This window comes from Pipistrellus kuhlii, unplaced genomic scaffold, assembly GCF_014108245.1.
Source record: "Pipistrellus kuhlii isolate mPipKuh1 unplaced genomic scaffold, mPipKuh1.p scaffold_m20_p_2, whole genome shotgun sequence".
In the NCBI taxonomy this organism is placed as follows: Eukaryota; Metazoa; Chordata; class Mammalia; order Chiroptera; family Vespertilionidae; genus Pipistrellus; species Pipistrellus kuhlii.
The window spans coordinates 163111656-163136454 of record NW_023425515.1 but is presented as its reverse complement, the minus strand read 5'-3'; positions in this window follow the sequence as shown (position 1 = coordinate 163136454).

Here is a 24799-nt window from a genome sequence, read left to right as displayed (position 1 = left end):
GGTTTCCCCCGAAGCCACGCTCCCTCCCCGCTGGTCCCGGCTCTTACGTGGGCACTGTCCTGAGTCTCCTCACCACCTTCGGCCTGGTGATCCTTTTATAGAAATATAGCAGAAGGTATCGCTCCCATACAGTTAAAATGTTAAATGGCTTCCCCTTGATCCTTAAACTCACCAATGAATCTTTCCTGTCTATCCAATCACTCCCTTAGAGATCCTTCCTCCAGGTGTGTATCTCAGATGGTTCTGTGTCTTTGCCTTCTCACCACCCTAGTCCATGTCACCATCATGTCTCACCCGCGCTGTTGCAACACTCTCAAAGCTGGTGTCCCTGCATTCACCGTGGCCCCCATCCAATCCATTCTATGCACAGGGGAATGATCTTTTTAAATGTAAGTCTGATGACATTCTGTTTAAAACCTTCAATAGCTTCCCAATACTGTGATGACTTAAGTTATTAATTCGCAAATGGTTTAAAAACCTGTCTACCTCCCTACACTCATTAGCAGCATGGTTTCCTCACATATTCTTTTTAAAAAATATATTTTATTGATTTTATACAGAGAGGAAGGGAGAGAGATAGTTAGAAACATCGATGGGAGAGAGTCATCGACCAGCTGCCTCTTGCACACCCCCTACTGGGGATATGCCCGCAACCTAGGTACATGCCCTTGACCGGAATGGAACCCCGGACCCTTCAGTCCCCAAGCCCACGCTCTATCCATTGAGCCAAACTGGTTTCGGCGGTTTCCTCACATATTCTAAACTCTAGGTTGTCTGAATACTCTCCGTTACCTAGAAAACGGTTCCCGTTGGCTGAGGCCTTTACTCATGTTGTCCTTTTTTATTTTTAAATAAAACTATATTTTTATTTTTAAATAAAATAATATATACTTAAATTTAAAATATGTATATTTTTATTGATTTCAGAGAGAAAGGGATAGGGAGAGAGAGAAAGAAACATTAGTGATAAGAGAAAAATCATTGCTTGGCTGCCTCCTGCAGGCCCCATACCTGGGACCAAGCCTGCAATCCAGGCAAGTGCCCTAAATGGGAATCGAACCATGATCTCCTGGTTCGTAGCTTGACACTCAACCACTGACCCATGCCAGCCCAAGCTACTCATGTTGTTCTTTAATAGAAACTCACTCCAGACCTTCTACCCAATACCTCTTTCAGGCTAATCATTATCCCCACTGAGCCTTCTGGGACCCAACTGCATTTCTCCTAGGAAGCCTCTCCTGACCCTCCAGTCTGTGTTAGTCTCCTCTGTGCTTTCAGTGCCTGGGCTTTTCTCTGTCACAGTCTGATCAAGCTGGATTATCTGTCCCTCCTCTGTGCAAGGCCTGGCACATTGCCTAAGGTACAGTAGGCTCCTTCTTGGTTGAATGAACAAAATTCAAAAAGCAATGAATGTATGCAAAAGAAGGCAACAAGAAAGATGAGAGTGCTCCTAATATTCACTCAACAAGAAGACAAGAGGCAGCTTTTGACTACCTTTTTTTAATGCACCATTTCCTGATTTCATTTATTTACTTATCTAAATTTGTTTTTGATTTACTTATTTATTTATGCTCCAGAGAGAGAGAGTAGGAGATAAATTTGTTGTTTCAGTTATCTATGCCTTCATTGGTTGATTCTTGAATGTGCCATGACCAGCAATCAAACCCACAATCCTGGCGCAGTGGGACTACACTCCAACTAACTGAGCCACCCAGCCAGGGCTAAGACCACTTTCTTTACATAGCTGTCCTTGGTTTCTCTTAATTGGAATATATGTAATAATATAAAATAAATGGGATTTGTTATTATATTGTGTGTATCTACATATCATATAAATTTCAATGTAATTTTTAATAAATATAATCATAACTGCCGTTTATTAGTTTGAGCCAGACACATAAAAGCCCTGAAAGGTACATATTGATATTCTTGTTTTGTAAAAACAGAAACGTGGCTTCACATTGAGGCAGGTCAGTAAGCCAGGACAAGTAGAATAGGGAAACAGACAGATACTTCAATGGCCAAGCAGTTTTCAGCCATTTAGTAAATTGCAAAATCCTATTTTTTTCCTAAACAAGGACAGTGAAGAGTAAATGATTTACACTTGTGCTCTCCAACCAGAGGGTAAATAGCTTGAATCACCCTTCTCAGAGAGGTAAGTAGCAGAAATCCAATTAGTGCCATTTGTGCCAACCACACCCAAGGACAAAGAAGTTAAGAAAATAAGCCACATTTTGGCACATCAGCATAAAGCTGAGGAATATACGACTGAGATCCTCCCCTAAGGCCTCTGCTAAACTCCCAAACTTTAAAGCCCTCAAGAAGAAGGACCCAGCACAAGTTTTTCCCTCTCAAGCCAGTGCTTTTCTCTCCTAAATCAGTAAGGGTCCCCATGAGATTTGTCGCAACCTTGGGGGGAAGGGGAGGCTCGCACAATGAGCAGTAGCAGGCTAAACCCCTGAACCTGTCTCCAAGGCCACCTTTTCTCTGACTTTTCAGGAAGCCAACAGCAACCCCACCGTGGCTCACTTTTTTCCTGTCAGGTCTCTAGAGAGCCAAAGCAGCCCCACCTAGGCTCTCTTCTGTTGGTTGTTGGCTCCTACTGATTGATTTATTGATTGATTTTTAAAAAATATATATTTTATTGATTTTGTACAGAGAGGAAGGGAGAGAGAGAGTTAGAAACATCGATGAGAGAGAGTCATCGATCAGCTGCCTCTTGCACACCCCCCACTGGGGATATGCCCGCAACCCAGGTACATGCCCTTGACCGGAATCTAACCCGGGACCCGTCAGTCCCCAAGCCGACGCTCTATCCATTGAGCCAAACCGGTTTCGGCTATTGATTGATTTTAAAGAGGAAGGTAGGGAGAGAAACATCAATGTGAGAGAGAAATATCCATTGGTTGCCTCCCATATGAACTCCAACCGGGAATCGAACCTGCAGCTTTCCCAGGCACGGAATAATGCTCCAACCCAACTGAGTCACACCAGCCAGGGCCTGTTGGCTTCTTTTATTCTAAGCCCTTCCTTGTTTTACTGTCCCCAGCTTTAATAAATATACTCTCCAAGTCACCGGGACTTGTGTTGTGAAATCTTTCCTACACAAAGTAAAAAACCCACATACCAGGCTGGCCAGAGGCAGACCCACTCTGGGTCTGGTCCAGTCTGGTAACAACACGGCTATTCAGTAGTAAAGCCAGGATTTGCATCATATACAAGTTGCCTTTATTAGGCTGTGGGAAAGTCTTCCATTCCATGAACATGAGATGTATTTCCATTTATTATGTCTTCTTAGTTTCTTTCAAGGATGTTTTATAGTTTTCATTGTTTAATGTTTTACGTCCTTGGTTAAGCTAATTCTAAGTATTTTATTCTTTTTGTTGCTATTGTTAAATAATTATTTTTGTAATTTCCTTTTCAAATTGGTCATTGTTAGTATATAGAAATGCAACTGATATTTGTGTTGACTCTGTATCCTGCTACTTTCCTGAATTTATTAATTAGTTCTAACAGTGTTTTTGTTTGTTTGTTTTTAAAATATATTTTATTGATTTTTTACAGAGAGGAAGAGAGAGGGATAGAGTTAGAAACATCGACCAGCTGCCTCCTGCACACCCTCCACTGGGGATGTGCCCGCAACCAAGTTACATGCCCTTGCCTGGAATCAAACCCAGGACCTTTCAGTCCGCAGGCCAATGCTCTATCCACTGAGCCAAGCTGGTTTCGGCTCTAACAGTGTTTTTTTAATCTTTAGGGTTTTCTACTTATAAGATTACATCATCTGCAAATAGAGATAATTTTACATTATCTTTTGGATGTCTCTATTTCTTTTTCTTACCAAATTGCTCTGGTTAGAACTTCTAGTCCTATGTTGAAAGCATCAGCCTGCAGACTGAAGGGTCCCAGGTTCAGTTCCAGTCAAGGGCACATGCCCAGGTTTTAGGCTCCATCTCCAGTAGGGGTGTGCAGAAGGCAACTGATTAATGGTTCTCTCTCATCACTGATATTTCTCTCTCTCCCTCTCCCTTCCTCTCTGAAATCAATAAAAATAAAAATATTTAAAAGAAAAGAAAAAAGAAAGTGGGTATTCTTGCCTTTTTCCTGATCTTAGAGGAAAAACTTTCAGTTGTTCACTATTGAAAATAAGATGTTAATTGTGAGCCTTGAGGAGTCTGTTAGAGAAAGCTGGAAAGACCTGAAGAAAATCATTGGTGAGGACTTGCAGAACAATCAAAGAATTGTTATTGAAAGGTGGAGGAAGGTTTGGCAGCATGGTTACTTGTGGAAACATGGAAAATAGAAAGGTACCTAATGAACTTAAGGGCCTGGCTAGTGAATTTCCAGGCAGAAAGTACAAAGTGTCATCTGTGTGCATTGTTGTTGTTGTTTTTCTAGCTACCCATGATAAAATAAAAGAAGAGAGAGGTAAACTGAAGAAGGATCCAGGATAGTATTTCCAGACAGCACAGGGATCCCAACGGAACAAATGGCCTCATGGTGAAGATCAAATCCAAGGTGTTGCCAGCAAAATGAGATCACAGGGTAAAGACAAGTCAAGGATACAACTGTAAAATCTGTTAAGACCTCAGCAAGATTTAAGGCAATGTCTCTTAAATCCTTTAAAAATTATTCCTGGGAGGGAAAAATTCTGAGGATCTTAATGCTGTGCCTCATGGATCTTCTGTGTTAAACAATAAGATTTCTTCTTTCTTCTTTCAGTCTGAAGTCCCACACTCTATCCACTGAGCCAAACCTGTTTTGGCTAAACAATAAGATTTCTTTTCTTTTCTTTTTAAATATATTTTATTGATTTTTCACAGAGAGGAAAAGAGAGAGATAGAGAGCTAGAAACGTCGATGAGAGAGAAACATCGACCAGCTGCCTCTTGCACACCCCCTACTGGGGATGTGCCCACAAACCCAGATACATGTCCTTGACCGGAATCGAACCTGGGACCTTCCAGTCCGCAGACCGACGCTCTACCAGTGGGCCAAACCGGTTTCAGCAACAATAAGATTTCTAAGCAGCTTCACAGGGACCCAAGGCTGAGAAAGGCTATCTGAAAGAGAATTTGTGGCTGTGTCTCTTTGGTAACGAATAGAGTATAATTTGATACACAGAAAGCTTCACATTTTAAAAGGGTTACATTAGCTTGGCCTGAAGCTATCAGAGACAATACAGAATTAAAAGAGATCTTTGAACTCCTAACCTACTATGAGCAGAGAGAAGGCTGAGAAACTTACTCAACTATAAAAAATGGGCTATTTTTTATGGAAAAGGAAGGATGACTCACAAGGCAGAACAAAAATCACAGAGACCCATTCCCAGGGAGATAACTAGACCTTAATTAAGGATCTGGCAACACGTACCTAGCTAGCTTTCAGAATTTCTATGCACTGGCGATTGCTATGTGCTTCCATTCCCCCTGTCTACCCCTTCTACCAGTCTCATTGAACATTAGTGTCTGTTGCAGTTATCTTAGGCCTTTCTCACCATTGTAGTCAAGAGTGTGAGGGGAAGATAATTTATTTCCTTAGTTCAGAGATCTTCATGTTGAAAAGAACAATACTCAAGAAAGTACACGCTAGGAGTTACAACTCAGGAGCCTCGTCCACACTGGGAATTTATTCAGATGATGAGATCATGGACTTTAATCTTAAATCTGATGCTATAATAGGCTGTTGGGGGGATAGATACTTTGAAGAGGTGAATGTATTTTCTCCCCCATTTTTTTTTTAATCTCTCCCGCTTTTTTTTTTATGCGTGTGAATTTATTTTTTAAAATTGTAAATAATTTGTAGCCAGATGGCAGACAGTGGCAGATAAAGATGGCTATAAATTCATTGATCCTCCTGTGATTGACAGGTGGGATGAACCTCTCCTTCTCTGGAGTCTGAGTGGGCTCTACCAGCATGATCGTTTGACCGATAGAAGTGGCACTGTGCTTGTTCACAAGCCCACATCTTAACAGACTAGTAATTCTCACTTCCTGTCTCCAGGGGATATTTTCTCTTTGAGTCACCATGTACGCTGCTGGGGAGACCACATTGAGACTTTCTGGGGAGAGAGGGGAACAAATGAAGGCAGCTTTCTAGCCATTCCTTCCCAGGCTCAACGCATGTGAGTGAAGCTAAATGAATACACCTCTAGGTTACTTAAATCGACTCCGTGTGGCACAAAACAGCTAGTAGCCTAGCCCTGACTGGATTACCAACATATAGAACTGTGAGAAAAAAAATGTTTGTTGATCTAAGCCACTCAAGTTTGGGACTACTCCAGATGGAATTTAGGCATTTGTTAAGTGACTAGAGGAACATACACTTTGTATAATTATGTATTCAATAAATGTTTTCATGAGTTTTGAGGGATGAAGAAGAATTGAGTAAGTAGCCATCAAGGGAAAGACACTAGAGACAGAATGAACAGCATGTGCAAAAATTTAAAAAACTGGGCAGCTTAGGAAATTTCAAGCACTTCAGAACTGTTGAAGCAGCAAACACAAGGGGGAATGGGGGAGATGAAGCTGGAAAGGTAGGAAAGGGCCAAAGATGGAGAGACTTGTGTGCCTGCCCAGGGTTTTAGGTTTATCTGCAGGGCCACAGAGGATCTCAAAAGGAAAATTATCACTGAATCCGCACGCAGATAAATGATGCTATCCCTCTTCTTATAGATATAGAAACACGTTTTGTCATTTGTCCAAGGCCACATAATGAGTAGGCTATGGGGAGGCAATGAAGTTATTATTATTTTTTTAATCAAAGGAATTCCATGATTAGGTCTGTGTTTTATAAAGAACAAGGAGAAATGGATTGAATGGAAGAGACTGGAGGCATAGAGAAGGTTGTCAGAACACACGTTGCAATGGTCTGATATCGAGCTCTGAACTAGGCTGGTGTCGTGGAAATGGTGGAAAGGGAACTGAGGAATACTGTACATTGGATTAGTGTTCATTTTCATAGCTGATATCAATTTCCCTTTTGGCATAATATTTTGAAAGATGATCAAATGACACCTATTATTTGATTGGAGAGGCTTGGGTAAAAAGCTTATGTTCATAATTTGGAAAGTCAGGAACTCTCTCTGCAACTCAGGGGTCCCTCTCAAATCAGACACACTGAGGCTGTTAGAGAACACATACCAAAAGAGTTTGCACATGTCAGTGTTTTCCTGGCCTTCCCACTTGTGACATGGTGCCATTTATAACTGTTTGCATTATTTCCACTGCTAAGGCAGAACCCCAGTTACATTTTAAGAACAGGCACATTTCTGTTATTTTAACATGTTTATTAAAGGTCACAGCACTTAATCCAACCCAAATAAAATGGGACAAAAGCTGAGGCAAATCCCACACTCTACTCATCTTACCTTCCAGCCTTAACAGATATGACAAAGGAAACTTGCTGACACTTTCAACCATATATATATATATATATATATATATATATATATATATATATATATATAAAATTGATTTTCAGAGAGAAAGGGAGAAAGAAGAATTGATCAGCTGCTGCCTATTATACACCCTCTACTGGGGATTGAGCCTGAAACCCAGGCATGTACCATGACTGGGAATGGAACCAGTGACCTCTTGGTGCATGGGTAATGCTCAACCATTGAGCCACACCAGCTGGGCCACCTCCAACCATTTTACATCAATTCCATTTGCCTGGAAAAGCTCTCTCTTCCACTATCTCCCTTTATGACGCAGCTCAGATCCACCTCTCCCAAGGCAAAGTCCTATATACTCCTATAATGCCCTCCACATTCTCTATCATAGCTTCTGTCATCTGTTTAATAATTACTTGATTACTTTCTCACCTGTACTAAAAGTTATTTAAGGATAAATATTTAATTCTGCTCATTTATTTATCTCCAGTGCCAGGCAAGACACCTAACCCATACATAAATGCTTGTTAAAGTAGCTTGCAGTCAGCACAGAAACTAATGATCAAAATCTTCAATTAAGAAAATTCAGGCCTTCACTTGGGGAGATGGCGCTGGAGGTAAGAGCATCGAGATGAATGCTTCCGGGATGAGAACTTGAAGCTGAAACACAATGGGCCCCTGCTGGGTGAGCATAGCCAACGCCAGCAAAGACACCAAGGGCTCCCAATTCTTTATCACGACAATCAAGCAGCCTGGCCAGATGGCAAGCACGTAGTGTTGGGCAGAGTTCTAGAGGGCATGGAAGTGGTAGGAAAGAGGGAAGGCACCGAGATGGGTCGTCAGAACAAGCCCCCTGAAGGATGTGATTGTTGCAGACTGTGGCAAGGTCGAGGTGGAAAAGCCTTTGCCATTGCCAAGGTGTAGGACCTCAGGGACATCTCCTATTGAGCGACTGTGTTTGGACCTGTTGCCCTCTCCTGGGGGTGAAGAAGCCCAGCACAGGGCTCTGTGCTGCACCAGCCCTAGTGCTGATGTCGGCAGAGTGGACCCCTCCCCTCACATTTCACAGGCCCAGTTCTGTAACAAACTTCTACCAACGTGGGCCAATTATTTTTAAAAAGTGGTGGTTTTTTTGTTTTAAAGAAAGAAAATTCAGCCCGACCAATGTGACTCAGTGGTTGAGTGCCGACCTATGAACCAGGAGGTCATGGTTCCATTCCCAGTAAGGGGACATGCCCAGGTTGTGGCTAGATCTCCAGTAGGGGGCAGCCAATCAATGATTCTCTCACATCTCTCTTTTCTTTTTTTTTAAAAAATATATTTTTATTGATTTTTTACAGAGAGGAAGAGAGAAGGATAGAGAGTTAGAAATATCAATGAGAGAGAATCATCGATCAGCTGACTCTTGCACACCCCCTATTGGGGATGTGCCCACAACCAAGGTACATGCCCTTGACTGGAATCAAACCCGGGCCCTTGAGTCCACAGGCCGATGCTCTATCCGCTGAGCCAAACCAGTTTTGGCTCACATCTCTCTTTCCCTTTCCCTTCTCTGTAATCAATAACAGTATATTAAAAAAGAAAAAAAAATAACTCAAAAATTATTTGTTTAAAAATGTAAAAAACAAGAAATCAAAATAATATATTCACATTATTTTTATAAAGTCAAATAAGTCTATAAAACTTGTAATGAAAAATATGACCACCAGCCTCACCCATCTTCAATCTCTAACCTCCTCCCCAAACTTTTAAAGCTTTTTCTTTTGGTATTTACTTCTATTTAAAGAATATGCTTATAGTGGTACTTTTTTTAATAAAAAAAATATATATATATTTTATTGATTTTTTACAGAGAGAAAGGGAGAGAGATAGAGAGCTAGAAACGTCGATGAGAGAGAAACATCGACCAGCTGCCTCTAGCATACCCCCCACCGGGGATGTGCCCACAACCAATGTACATGCCCTTGACCGGAATCGAACCCGGGACCCTTCAGTCCGCAGACCAATGCTCTACCGCTGAGCCAAACCGGTTTTGGCTATAGAGGTACTTTTTATTAGTCAAGCATGGAGATTATAACACCAATGTTAGTAAGATTGTGGTTATCATTCAATATTATCACTATAAATTAATATAATTACTTTGGTATATATATATATATATATATATATATATATATATATATATATATATATATATAGTCATAAAAATACTTTGACCTTTACCTGGATATCCTATAAAATTACTTAGAGAAAAAAATCAATAAACAAAAATGTACTCATTTTAATAAAAAATTAGAGTCAACAAAATTTCCAATAGCCTGGCCTGTTTGGCTCAGTGTTATAAAGCGTTGGCCTGCGGACTGAAGGGTCCCTGGTTCAATTCCAGTCAAGGGCACATGCCCAGTGTTGCGGGCTCGGTTCCCAGTAGGGGGCGTGCAAGAGGCAACTGATTAGTAGTTCTCTGTCATCATTGATGTTTCTCCCTTTTTCTCCCTCTCCCTTCCTCTCCGAGATAAATGAAAATATGTTTTTTAAAAATTTCCAACAGTCTCGGGATGTTAAAATTCAGTAAAAGTCTAGTGTATTCAGTTGATAATATTATATAGTACTTATTTTTCATATGAATTATATTAAAATTTAAATGTTACAGTATAATACTAAGTGCAAAGAAAAGGACACAAACATATGTTCACTGTGGGCATGCAATGTAAGCTTTATATGCTATAAAGAGACTATGCAAAAATAAAACCAGTTGTTTTAAAGACGTAAAGTTAAGGGGGTTTCGTGTTTCTTTAAAAAACATTCCTTTTATGCTGTCATAAAAAATGCTTTTATAATTAAAAAAAAAAATCCTCAAGCCTGAAGCTGACAAAATTCATAGTGATTGTGTATACCAGTCCCCTTAGATGAAAACGAAACCTTTCAGCCAAACATCTGAAAGTTTCAGAACAGCCAGGTCTTTGATGTTGGGTAGACTAAACAAAACCGATGTTTGACTGAAGTTTCCCGTTTTCATCTGAAAGGCTGACATCATGTAACTATAGCCTGAGTGCATTACTGATGTCAGTCACCATAAAGTTCAATGAGCTGTTAACGTGGCCCCTCGAAGCTCCCCTGGCTTTTCTCATTTGCTACTCACAAACAGGCTCTCTAGTTTGTTCTTTGCTTTAGGTGTTACATAACTCTTTGATTTATTCTTCATTACGTAAAGAATAAAGAGTAAACTCTGTAATCCTTCATCATGTGGCTCCAATAGCATTAAGAGCCTACTACCTCATCATTTCCCTCCCTTACACTCTTTATTTTATTTTATTTTTTAAAATATATTTTATTGATTTTTCACAGAGAGGAAGGGAGAGGGATAGAGAGCTAGAAACATTGATGAGAGAGGAACATCGACCAGCTGCCTCCTGCACACCCCCTACCGGGGATGTGCCCGCAACCAATGTACATGCCCTTGACCGGAATAGAACCTGGGACCTTTCAGTCCACAGGCCAACACTCTATCCACTGAGCCAATGGGTCTACACTCTTTAAATGCTAGAGATACAATCCCTGGCCCTCAAGATATTCACAGTTGTATTGTCATTATTATTGGATAGAAAATATTAGTGTTATTATTCATTAAGCTATTGTGTGCAGGAGTTCTAGAATTTAATATATATACACTATTGAATTTAATCCTACCATAATTTTCTATGTCCTTATTATTTCCATTTTGCTAATAGAGAAAGAGATGCTAGAGAGGTTAGTTATCTTACCCAAAGTTATATAATCAGTAAATTGCAGAGCTGAGGCTCGGTGGATTCCAAAGCCTATGTTATTAATCACAATACCATAGAGATATGTCTACTAATAAATTTACTAAGGTATGGTGGCTACATGGAAGTATGGAAAGAATGAGGCTCTAAAATAATAGAAGTCAAGTAGCAATGGGCAAAGGCTTAGTCCAAATACCATTTATAGAGTGCCAAGTATGTTTTGGACCCTGTGCCAAGTACTCGGGGCACAGCAAAGCCAATTGTTGTTTTTCACTGAAGGAGAAATCAATCTGATAGGGGTGTCAGGCACCTAAAATTAGGTGAAAAGCACAGCTATTCAAGAAATGGAGCCCGCAGGAGTGATGTTGTCATATATGCCCAGGGCTTGGCTGGGATCTTAGGGTTGAACGTTCCAGGAACAAGGAGAAAGGAGATCCCAGATACCAAGTGACTTAGGGAGAGTGCCCAGGGAGATCTCTGTCTCCCCACAGGAATATTTAAGGGATGGGGAAAGAGGAGAAACTGTTATCCATCAGACTCAAAAACGCACTGAAATACACGAAAAGTAAAACTACTCAAAACAACAATGAAGATTCATTTGTTTTACTAGTCCCTATCCTGTGTCTCTGTAGGACAACATGGATTCAGATGATTCAGAGACAGTTTCTCCCTGAAATGGTCATTGTAGTTGCCTCATTCTTTCCACACACACAAAAAGTATGAGAACCTACTATATGTGAGGCAAGCATTAGGGATACAACAATAAACAGAGCAAACATGGCTTCATGGAGCTTACGTTCTATTAGGGGAAGACAGACAAACAAATATGTAAAACATATTGTATTTTGTTTTTTATTTTTAAAATACTCTTATAGAGGATGTTGTGGGATGTATTTGTTTGTTTGTTTGAATCCTCTCCGGAGGATATGCTTATCAATTTTGGAGACAGAGGAAGGAATTGAGAAGGAAACATCACTGTAAGAAAGACATCAATCGGTCGCTTCCCATATGTGCCCTTTCTGAGTGGGATTGAACCTGACACCCAGGTTTGTACCCTGGCCAAGAATTAAACCCGCAACATTTTGGTAGATGGGAGGACGCTCCAACCAACTGAACCACTTGGTGGGGGTAGGGTGGTGGTGGTGAAAAATAGAGTATTTCAGATGCTACTAACAGCCAGGAAGAATAAAGCAGGGAAGAGGAAGAGGAAATACCAGTGAGATAGAAAAGGCCCCTCTAGGAAGATGGTATTTAGGCAAAGACTTACATTCATTCATTCATTCTCTCTCTCTCTCTCTCTCTCTCTCTCTCTCTCTCTCTCTCTCCCTCTCTCTTTCTCTTTCTCTCTCTCTCTCTCTCTCTCACACACACACACACACACACACACACACACACACACCACAAGAGCATTCCAGGTAGAGGAAAGAACAAGTGCACAGCCTTGAGGCTCCAGTGTTTGGTATGACCCAGGAAGAGCACAGAGGCCAGTGTAACTGGAACAGAGTGAGTATTCTAAGAATTTGTTTTAAAGTAAATATTTAATTGTGGGGGTTTTATTTTGTGTAGAAAAACTTTCACAATACATGTCCAGGTGACTATCAGGGGATGTTTATTAAAGCCGGGGGAAGCAAAATAAAGAAGGGCTTGGGTAGAAAAAGCAACAGGAGAGCCTTGGCTGAGTTGCCTTAGTTCTCTGGGAAGTCAGAGAAAAGAGGGCCCTGGGGACAGGCTCAGGGGATTAGCCTGGGACCTCTGCCGCTTCCCATTGCTCCCCTCGTGGGGACCTTTAGAGTTTAGGAGATGTGTGCCCATAGGGCAGGGGTCCTCAAACTTTTTAAAGTGGGGGCCAGATCATGGTCCCTCAGAGAGCTGGAGGGCCGGACTATATGAACTACTAATTCCTACTGTAACACCTCGGCTGCGCTCACTGCCCAAAAAACCTGGCGGGCCGGATCAGACTCCTCTGTGGGCCGCATGTGGCCCACGGGGCCGGGGCCGTAGTTTGAAGACGCCTGCAGGGGAAGCAGAGGGAGAAGGGAATGACGCAGGCTACTACTCCCAGAGGATCAGAGCACTACGAACTTTGGCTTTTATTTGGAGAAAAATGAAAAACCAAGAAGTGGTATGATCTCCTTTGTGATGACACATTTTCATTCTGATTGCTGTGTTGATAATGAACAACTGCCCTTCCCTGCAAGCCTAGTCCCCCTGCAAGTAGGGAGACCAGTTAGGAGACTGTTGCAATAATCCAGGGAAGGGATGATGATGGCTAGGATCAGGATGGTAGCAGTAGAGGTAGTAAGTGGTCTGATTCTGATATACAGTATTTTAAAGGTAGAGCTTGGTAAGTTTGCTGGTGGATCAAATTGGGATATGAAAGAGTGAAGTTCAAGATGACACCAAGGTTTTACCTTAACGAAATGGAAGAGTATAATTTACTTTGATGAATAAGACTGAGGAAGAAGCAAGTTTTAAGATAAATATCTGGGACTCAATTTAGAAATACCAAGCTTTATACTATACATATTAAATATTCAGGTGGAGATGATGAGTAGGGGATTGGATATACGGGTCTGGAGGGCAGGGAAAAAGTCCAGGCTAAAGATGAAAATTTGGACAAACAGAAGAGAAGGCAGGTAACTAAGAAGGCAAGAGATGGGATGATGCAGCTACAAAACAAAAAAAATGCTGACAATCACCCAAAGCTGGGGGAGACAATGACAGATTATATCCTAACTAGAGGCCTGGTGCACAAAATTTGGGCATGGTCAGTGTCCCTCAGCCCAGCCTGCACCCTCTTCAATCTGGGACCCCTGGGGGATATTCAAATGCCAGTTTAGGCAGTTGAACATCCCTCTTACAATCCAGGACTGCTGGCTCCTAACTGCTTCTGCCTGCCAGCCTGATCACCCCCTAACCACTCCCCCGCTGGCCTGATTGATGCCTAACTTCTCGCCTGCTGGCTCAATCACCCCCAACCGCCCTCACCTGCCAGCCCGATCACTTCCAACTGACCACCCCTACTAGCCTGATTGCCCCCAACTGCCCTTCCCTGCAAGCCTGGTCCCCCCCAACTGCCTTCCCTTGCAGGACTGGTCACACCGACTGCCTTCCCCTGCTGGTCTGTTCACCCCCAACTGCCCTCCCCTGCTGGTCAGATTCCCACAACTGCCCTCCCGTGCCAGCCATCTTGTGGCAGCCATCTTGTGATGATATTGTGTGTGATGTCCCCAGGGGAAGCACAGCCACACTGACACTTTGATTTTTGGCCTAGTTTACTAATTTTGGACTTTCCTTCAGAACTGGGAGGAAACAAATTCATTTGTTTTAAGCTATCAAGTTTGTGATTATTTCTTTTTAAAAATATATATATATCTTATTGATTTTTTTTTTTTAAAGAGAGGAAGGGAGAAAGATAAAGAGTTAAGAACATCGAACAGTGCCTCCTACACACCTCCTACTGGGGATGTGCCCACAACCAAGGGACATGCCCTTGATTGGAATCAAACCTGAGACCCTTCAGTCCACAGGCTAATGCTCTATCCAGTGAGCCAAACCGATTAGGGCTGATTATTTCTTAAAGAAGCCACAGGAAACTAGTTTAGGTAGAGAGAAGAATAAAATGAGGATTCTTCCAAAGAGAGTATCACAATCTCAAGGGGGGCAGAGACCTGTCAAGAGTAATTATAAGCCAAAACCAGTTTGGCTCAGTGGATAGAGTTCAGACTTCAGACTGAAAGGTCCCAGGTTCGATTCCGGTCAAGGGCATGTACTGTACCTTGGTTATGGACACATCCCCAGTAGGGGGCATGCAGAAGGCAGCTGATCGATGTTTCTCTCTCATCGATGTTTCTAACTCTCTATCTCTCTCCCTTCCTCTCTGTAAAAAATCAATTAAAAATATTATATAAAAAAGATTATAAGCCTTTTCAAAGGCAGTGTATCTGAATAGAAAACGTCCAACCCTGTTGTTTATTTGAGCCAAAATGATAACATATGTCAGGGAGCAAGATCTCAAAAGCTCTGAAGAATAACGATTTGCAGTTCCTTTTATGCATTTAAAATTAAGTAGATGATGTAGGAAAGTTTATGAGAAGGTGGGAGAAAGTAAGGCAGGAATTGGGTTCCAGGATAGTTAAGATTATGTGCTCCCTTGAGGGTGGTCACCCTTTCATAAGAGCATTCTAAAAAGGGACATTTCAAAGGTATGTTAACCTAGATGCACAAGAACAATGGACAGGGCTGGCTTAAAAACTTTGCACTAAGGCCCAGGTGTAACTACCCACCATGACCTGTCCAGTTAGGAATTTATGATTTATTAAAGCACCTCTTTATTGTCCACAGTAGGTACACAAAAGAGAAAAGTTCAGTTTTTCCTTGAGTCAAGGTACATATCACAAAGTGTTTGCTATAATCACAGGTTACACACCTATTGTCCAGATAAATAAGAGAAGGGAGGTCATTAAACTAGCAGAGACAAGAAATAAAGGTTGTTTAGGAAATGGAATAGCCCATGGACAATAGTATGGGGAAGGCCTAGGAGGTGTAGGGGTAGGTGGAGGGGGTCAATGTGGAAAAAAAAGGCAGCGGGGGTGGGACATTTGTAATACTTTCAACAATAAAAATAAATTTATTTTAAACAAAATAAAGTTAAAAATTTGGGATTCATCAGCATATAGATGATATTTGAAGCCAAGGACATAATTATAAACAAGCAAAAGTCCAAAGCTGAGCCCTGGGCACTCCAACGGTTAAAGGTTAGGACATGGGAACCAGAAAAGGAGACTGAGAAGAACTTCCATGAAGAAAACCAGAAGAGGGTAGCTTCTAGGGGGAAAAAAATGAAAAATATATTTCCAGGAAAAGATAGTGATAAACTCAATCATGGACTCCTAAAAATTGACTTGTCAGATTTAACAATATAGAGGTTATTCATGAGCTGGACAAAAGAAACTCTGATAGAATATTGGGGGCATAGCCAGACTGAAAAACTAAGTACAATTTAGGGGAAAGGAAGTGGACAGAGTGAGAATAGATAAAGCTTTTGAAGATCGATTATTTATTTATTTATTTATTTATTTATTTTTATAAAGGGGAGCAGGGAATAGAGTTGAAGTTGAAAGAGGATAGGGAGTCAGGGGAGGGTGATTTTTAAAAATACCAGCATTTGTGTGATGTGCTTATAGAAATCTAGTTTAGGGTTTCTCAATTTTGGCACTATTAACATTTTGAGCAAAATAATTTTTTGTTGTGAGGGCAGTCCTTTGCATTGTAAGAAATTTAGAAACATTCCTAGCATTCTACCCACTAGATGGCAGTAGAATTTCCCTCACCTCCCAAGTTGTGATAAGCACAGGGTTTCACAATGTGATAAGGACATTGCTAAATGTCCCCTGGTGGGGAGAGAGGAAGTGGGCAAAATCACCCTTGGCTGAGACTCACTGATTAAGAATATATTGGTGATGTAGGATAGAGAATGGGAAGATTGCTGGGCAATATTAATAGATTTGGTGAGAAGGGATGGGATGTACTGCACACAAAAAAGGGTATAGGTTTGCTAGTTTATAGACTACGAATACATATTAACAGAGAAAGCAGAGAGTATGGGTACAGAGGCCATTAGGTGGCTAGATGTGTTGTAGGAGCCTAGGGAAGTTCTCTTCTAGTTGCCTTTGTTTTTTTAGTACAATCAGAATCAGAGAAAGCAGCTAAAAGTGAGCACACAAAAGAAGGTGTTAGAGGTTTCAGGAGATTAAAAATCTGATGGGAGGTCATCTATGTATATAAAAGGCTAATATGCTAAGTATTCGACTATTTGACCCATTTCTATACTGTGCACTTACCACCAGGGGGAAGATACTCAACGCAGGAGCTGCTGGGACACACACTGGCTATTTACAGAGAAATGGTACTGTGGACCTGGTGCCCACAAAGCAACACTTGGCTTCCCCGAAGTGGGACACAGGCCCCACCATCACCCTAGAGTGACAGCCCACCAAATCACAGCCAATGCTGCTGAGATCCCATGGCAGAAAATGCAGCCCACAGCCCAGAAATGGTAGCTGTGGGCACCAGGTAATATCGTCACATAGAAACACCCAGCTTCCTCTTCCTAGTGACTAGCCTCCTTGAAGTTTCTTCAGCCCAGCTTGATAGTCAGCTGCAAACATTTTACATTTTAACCAAATGTCTGTGAAGCATTTTCACATGTCTCATCTCCTTTGATCCTCATAGAAATCCTGGGGTAGGTAGATAAGAGACTTGGTGAAATCCTACTTTCTTTTCATTAGTCGGAAAATGGAGATTTAGAAAGCTTAGAAACTTGTCTAACTGAAAAGAAGTAAGAAATGGTGGATCTTGAAAATGACTTCAGGTTTTCTCACTGCAAAGAATATAATCAAACACTGCTGCAGTTAAATATTTTACCTTTTGTTCTCCCTGCATGATCTATAATAATAATCAGCTTCATGTTGATATTTACTGCTGTGTTGCCAGAAATTACTTGAAAGAGAAGTTGGGGTGCTTCACTGGGCTGGAGAAAGTTTAGCTACATCAGAAAGCAGGTCTAATTAAGCAAGTTTATTCTATATGTATAAAAGGCTAAGTTGACTTGCACATGTGTGATATATATGGTGCCAATCACACCCTTGTGTTTCAATTTGTCATTAATTTGGTTGACACTTCAACTACAGAGAAAGGGTGAATAGCAATATTAAGATAGTTTTTCTAGATAATTAATTTCCTTTCAATGTGCACAAAAAATTCTTCCACTGGACCACTAGTCTTGTATAATGAAAGATAAAATGGACTATTGTTTTATGATTGCTGGGCTGTAAAGACAAATTAAGAGTAAAGTAAGACTAGTTAACATTGTTATGTGCTTTTCTCCATCATGTTAAGGGGTCCTGGTGCACAGAATAAGCTGAGAGTTATATGAGCAAGGTTGTAGTCTTATGAAAAGAGAATCATGAAATGAAAGGTGGCAAGGAAGTTGATAATATATACAAGGGAATGATTATAATGACTGACCATGAAATTTAAACTGGATAGGGAAGGAAATGAGGACATAAAGTGGGTGATGGAGAGTGAAAGGGTAGTAAAGTCATCAGTGAAATGTAAGTCCCTATGGGATTGAAAGATTATTGGAGTTGGAGTAGTAAAAAAACAAAAAAGAAGAAGAGAAGGAAGAAGAAGAAGAAGAAGAAGAAGAAGAAGAAGAAGAAGAAGAAGAAGAAGGAGAAGAAGAAGAAGAAGAAGAAGAAGAAGGAGGGGGAGAAAAAAAAGTGAACTGGAAATATACAAGGTCAGAGGTACTTGAAGTTGTAGGGATTTTTGGAGGGATGCATTTATTGGTAAGGATAGGGTCTAGGGGATGGCCATGGTACTGGGTTTCAGGGTGGGATGGGAAATGGAGTCACAAAGGCACGTGCACATTAGAGTATCAGAGTCCAGGAGATGAGGAGTGACAGCAAGAACTTGTTATAACAAAAATATTTTAATAGTTACCAACTTCCACCCTTCCTCGGATGATGAGCCTAGACTCTCTGTGGAAAAATTATTCCCCTTACAAGTGCCAATGGAGGGGCAACCAAGAAGATGAGGGGAAATCTGCTGGGAAGCTTCTGGGAAATGTTTTGTTATTCCAAAGAAAGAGAAAGTTCCCCTTCTCCTTCTGGATTATGTAATGCCTGAAATTTTTTAGCCATCTGTTAACAGCCTGAGAGTGAACAATGAAGATGATAAAGAGAGGGGAAAAAACATGGGTTCTTGATGCCACCATCAAACCACTGGTCCATGCAATCCTGGAGCCTGCACAATGCATAAACTTTATATTTTGAGAAATAACTAATTCTCTTATTGTTTAAGTCAGTTTGCATTAGGTTTCCGTTATAGCCAAAAGTTAACGTGATCTTTGAGGAACTCCCTGCCTGTGGGAGTGCCAGACATGGGAACAATCACATCTCAGCATGTCAGTGCTTCCCTGAAGGAAAACCAGAGGGCTATGAGAGCTTTATGTAGGTTCTACATCACAAGAGTGAAGGCATTATATGATATTTTATATTTTACATGGTACATGAGCAATCCATACAGAATATTCAGGTCCACCCCAGACATCTGTCAACCCTAATGGATAACAAAGTTGGAGGTCTAGGGAACCATCCCAGGGAAGAGTAGTCCTTAAAGGTCAACAAGAGTTTTCTAGGCTAAAGGGAGTTCCTGGAGAGAGAGTTGAATATGTGCTGGGGCAATGTTGAAAGAAAGCTCAGAACTGCCAGTAGTTCCACAGTCAGGAGAAATTCTAGATGACCTCAACAACAATACTAGTAATAGTTTGTCATGACCTGCATGGCTGGTTTCAGGATCTGAAGGAATGGTTGATGCACAAATGAAAACACTAGACAAGAAATATGAATTATTAAGGGGTTGGAGCCAGGTGGTGTCTCTTTCATGAAGCGTACACTGACTTCTGGCCTGGTATGCCTTTTATTTACTTGAATACATATTTTCCCTTTAGCAATGCATATAGGCAGATCAAAGGTAAAGTTTGGTAAACAGTAAAAGGATTATTAAGTTAGGGCCACAGTCAGCAAACTGCAGCTCGTGAGCCACATGAGGCTCTTTGGCCCCTTGAGTGTGGCTCTTCCACAAAATACCATGGCCTGGGAGAGTCTATTTTGAACGAGTGGCATTAGAAGAAGTTTAAGTTTAAAAAATTTGGCTCTCAAAAGAAATTTCAATCGTTGTGCTGCTGATATTGGCTCTGTTGACTAATGAGTTTGCCGACCACTGGGTTAGGGACTTGCCTTACGCCACCACTATCTAAATAGACGAGGTGCTTGGCATCAGCCCTGCTAACATGCAAAATCCATTGGCCTTCCACGTTCCTTGGTGCACGCTCTTGACAGTATCTGCAAGCGGTGGCTTCCCGAAATAGTTGATACATATTTGTCAATCCAAGAAGTTATGTATGTTAGAGGTTCATTGGCTGCTTATCCAGCATTTGCCTTCCTTTTCCCCCTTCATTACCATGCTCACCTCTTCCTCTGGGAGCTATTCCCCGCTTCCTGTGTGACTGACTCCACCCCCAGCTCTAGAGGTGGCTCTGATGGAGAGAAGCCAAGCAGAGTTATCTTTTTTTTTTTTTTTAAATATATTTTATTGATTTTTTACAAAGAGAAGGAGAGAGGGATAGAGAGCTAGAATGTCAGTGAGAGAGAAACATCGACCAGCTGCCTCTAGCACCCCCCCCCCCCCATTGGGGATGTGCCCACAACCAATGTACATGCCCTTGACCGGAATCGAACCCGGGACCTTTCAGTCCGCAGACCGACGCTCTACCATTGAGCCAAACCGGTTTCGGCCAAGCAGAGTAATCTTATCCCCCTTGACACAATGATTTGCCCTGGGAAGTGAGGTATAAATCAGTTAAATATGGCAGTCCTGTGACTACAATTTAGGGGTAGTTTGAGTTTGGAACTTCTGTTTGCTGGTTTTGAGAAACAGTGCTTTCTTCCTCTATGTGTACACAAGAAAGCATATTGCTAGATGCTAATTTGTGTCCATGGGAAAAAAACAGTTCAAGGATTATGTTATAGGAACTATATTCATAGGTCAGCGGTTAGACAACTGAAGAGCAATTGAGAAGCCCTGACTGAACTGCTCTGAAGTCAAGTTGCTTGACTTTCTGCTACATCCTATATAATAAAAGGGTAATATGCAAATTGACCCTAATGGCAGAACAACCAGGAATGACTGGTGCTATGATACATGCTGACCACCAGGGGGCAGATGTTCAATGCAGGAACTGCCTCCTGGTGGTCAGTGCGCTCCCACAGGGGGAGCTCTTCTCAGCCACAAGCCACATGCTGGAGCTCTCACTGCAGCCTCCGCCAGGAATTCATTTCCAGGCCAGTTTTTCATGCATGAACTTATGCGATCTGGAAGTTGCAGAGAAATGGCATTTCTAATGAGTGATTATTATACTTACAATTAATGATAATAAAGTTCATTTGTATGACTCTAGGCATAATAGGAAATGAGAATCTGGATGATACTATTATGAAATTCAAATAGCTGTTCAGTTTAATGAATGCAAATGGATCTTTGATGAAGAAATGGGACAATGACAGTGAAAATGTTGACTACAAATATGAAATTTTAAAAAACACACCAATAACTGGGTCAAATATGCATCTGAATATTTTATAAGTTATTGTAATTTAGGGGTAAAGACCTCTGATTTTCCTGGAAACAAGAAGAAAATTACTGTAAACATATAAAATTATTTCTTTTTTTAATTAATTAATTTATTTTTTATAAAATTATCTGTGTACATATTTTAACATTGTCCCCCCCCCATACAAACCTTCCCTCCCCAGAGTTTTATGTCCATTGGTTGTACTTATATGCATGTATACAAGTCCTTCGGTTGATCTATTATCTCCCCCAGATCCTCCTCCCCTCCCCGCTGTAATTTGACAATCTGCTTGTTGCTTTACTGTCTCTATATCTATTTTTTGGTTCACCAGTTTAAAATAATTATTTCTATTGGAGGTCAAATGGTTGCTGTTTTTATAAAATATATTTTATTGATTTTCTTACAGAGAGGAAGGGAGAGAGATAGAGAGCTAGAAACATCGATGAGAGAGAAACATCGACCAGCTGCCTCTTGCACACCCCCCACCGGGGATGTGCCCGCAACCAATGTATTGATACATGCCCTTGGCTGGAATCGAACCTGGGACCCTTCAGTCCGCAGACCGACGCTCTACCGCTGAGCCAAACCAGCTTTGGCTGGTTGCTGTTTTATTGGCACATAGTCAACAGAGGAAGTGAAGCCCCTAATGTAAAATCTAATAGCATGATTTCCTTACACAATTTTTGTTGTTGTTGTTGTTTCTGGTTAATCCTTACCCGAGGATATTTTTCCATTGATTTTTAGAGAGAGTGGGAAGGGTAGAGACACAGAGAGAGAAACATCAATATGAGAGAGACACATCAATTGGTTGCCTCCTGCATGCACCGGGGATGGAGCTTGCAACTGAGGTATGTGCCTTTGACCAGAATCAAACCCAAGACCCTTCAGTCTGAGGGCCGATGCTCTGAGCCAAACTGGCTAGGGCTCCTTACACAATTTTTAGCTTTGTACATTGGTTGAAAGTCGATAGAAGACATCAAAAGAAATAGAAGCCGAAGCTGGTTTGGCTCAGTGGTAGAGCGTCAGTCTGCGGACTGAAGGGTCCCAGGTTCAATTCCGGTCAAGGGCATGTACATTGGTTGCGGGCACATCCCCGGTAGGGGGTGTGCAAGAGGCAGCTGGTTGATGTTTCTCTCTCATCGATGTTTCTAGCTCTCTATCTCTCTCTCCCTTCCTCTCTGTAAAAAATCAATAAAATATATTAAAAAAAAAAAGAAATAGAAGAGTTAATTTGATCTTAAACTGTATTAGGAATCTGATATTCCTCTTATGAAACTGGCCTTGGTGATGAAGTTAAGTTAAAAGTATTTCAAAATAGCACATATGTAGTGGATTTTTCAAAAGCACTTTACATACCGCCTGAGTAATATTTTATATTTAAAGTACACAATTGTATTAATCTTTGCTTAAAACCCTCCAATGGCATTTTCATCACTCGTATGACAAATCTAAACTTCTGTAGTTGTGAAGATTAAATGAGATAATAAATAGCATAGTGCTAGGCACAGTAAATTCTCAGTAATTTATTGTAGTGATCCTTCAGACGAGAATTCTTTCTAAACTGACCCATTCCTAACTCTGGCTTAAATTCCTTCTTTTTTTCCATAGCTTTCAGGATCCCAGAAGTCTCACCTCATTCAGTTTGCGTGCTCTTCTGGTATTTAATCACATCATATTGTAATGATCTGGTCACAAAGGCGTCTCTCCAACTTGAGAGCAGAGGCCAGATATAAATTGTTCTATCTTTAAAGCTTAACAATAGGGTGCTCACCCGTCTAGGTTTGCCTGGACTGTTCCAGTTTTGCAGTGAAAGTCCCACATCTCTGAGACCCCATGGTTCCAGGCAACTGGACAGTTGGTGACCCTGTTGCAGGCCGTGATGCACAATAATAGTTCAATCAGTGCATTTGTTTACCTAAGCAAACTACCTTCAGTGAAACACTTTTTCTACCTGTGTGTAAATTTCTCTAACTATACTTAAAAAGATTAAACAAAATAACATCTAAGTCCCCTTTTAACTGATATTTTATTTATTTTTTTAAAATTTTATTTTTTATTAAATTATTATCTGTGTACATATTTTACCATTGCCCCCCCCCAATACATACCCACTCTCCCCAGAGTTTTGTGTCCATTGGTTGTACTTATATGCATGTATACAAGTCCTTTGGTTGATCTCTCTTTTTTTAATTTTTTAAATTAAATTATTATCTGTGTACATATTTTAACATTGCTCCCCACTCCTATACATACCCTCTCTCCTCAGAGTTTTATGTCCATTGGCTGTACTTATATGCATGTATACAAGTCCTTCGGTTGATCTATTATCTCCCCCAGATCTCCCTACCCTCCCTGCTATAATTTGACAGTCTGCTTGTTGCTTTACTGTCTCTATATCTATCTTTTGGTTCATCAGTTTATAATGTTCGTTATTATCCATAAAAGAGTGAGGTCATGTGGTGTTTCTCTTTCATTGATTGGCATATTTCACTCAGCATGATGTTCTCCAATTCCATCCAGGTTGCTGCAAATGATGAGAATTCCTTCTTTTTATGGCAGCATAGTATTCCATTGTGTAGATGTACCATAGTTTTTTAATCCAATCATCTGCTGATGGGCACCTAGGCTGTTTCCAAATTCTGGCTATTGTAGATTGTGCTGCTATGAACATAGGGGTGCATATATCCTTTCTGATTGGTGTTTCTAGCTTCTTGGGATATATTCCTAGGAGTGGGATTACTGGGTCAAATGGGAGTTCCATTTTCAGTTTTTTTGAGGAAACTCCACACTGTTCTCCACAGTGGTTGCACCAGTCTGCCTTCCCACCAGCAGTGCATGAGGGTTCCTTTTTCTCAGCAACCTCGCCAACACTTGTCATTTGTTGATTTGTTGATGTTGGCCATTCTGACAGGTGTGAGATGGTACTGCATTGTTGTTTTGATTTGCATCTCTCGGATAATTAGTGACTTTGAGCATGTTTTCATGTGCCTCTTGGCCTTCCTTCTGTCTTCTTTTGAAAATATTCTATTTAGGTCCATTGCCCATTTTTTAATTGGATCATTCATTTTCCTTTTATTTAGTTGTATAAGCTGTCTGTAGATGTTGGAGATTAAACTTTTATCAGTGATAACATTTGCAAATATGTTCTCCCATACAGTGGGCTTTCTTGTTGTTTTGTTGATGGTTTCTTTTGCTGTAGAAAAGCTTTTTATTTTGATGTAGTCCCATTTGTTTATTTTCTCTTTAGCTTCCATTGCCCTAGGAGCAGTATCAGTGAAGAAGTTCTTTTGGCATATGTCTGAGATTTTGCTTCCTGTGGATGCCTCTAGTATTTTTACGGTTTCCCGTCTTATGTTTAAATCCTGTATCCATTTTGTTAACTCTGATATTTTAGAATTGGATATCACATTTATGGTCTGCCTTCATTCATCATTTTATCTTTTCCATA